General features: G+C 61.8%; 1 protein-coding gene across 1 annotated transcript in view; it reads right to left on the reverse strand.

Moving 5' to 3' along the window:
• EMH_0010530 (zinc finger (C3HC4 type RING finger) protein, putative) overlaps positions 1-348 on the reverse strand; it is a gene marked incomplete at both ends in the record, with an annotated part of 6,777 nt that overhangs the window by 4,837 nt on the left and 1,592 nt on the right. The gene's annotated exons all lie outside the window — the stretch shown is intronic.

The following is a 348-nucleotide window of genomic DNA, read 5'->3' on the forward strand; positions in this document are numbered from 1 at the left end:
TAGCAGCAGCAGTGTTTGCTGCTGCAGCTCGGGACGATCAGGTGTTGAGATGTCCCCGCTGCTGCTGCTGCTGCTGCTGCTGCTGCCGCGCAGCAGCAGCAGCAAGGCCCCCAAACCCGAGTCAGAAGACAGCAGCAAAGGAGACAGTCCGTTGCGGATAGAAGCAGCAGCAGCAGAAGCAGCAGCAGCAGCAGAACCAGAACCGCTGCTGCTGCTGAGGGATAGGCGCTGCGCTTGCTGCCGCAAACGGCTCGTTAACGCGGGCTCCTGCAGCACAGCAGCAGCAGCAGCAACAGCAGCAACAGCAGCAGCAGCAGCAACAGCAGCAGCAGCAGCAACAGCAGCAAC

The sequence above is a fragment of the Eimeria mitis genome, genomic scaffold (genome assembly GCF_000499745.2).
Source record: "Eimeria mitis Houghton genomic scaffold, Emh_scaff389, whole genome shotgun sequence".
Taxonomy (NCBI): domain Eukaryota; phylum Apicomplexa; class Conoidasida; order Eucoccidiorida; family Eimeriidae; genus Eimeria; species Eimeria mitis.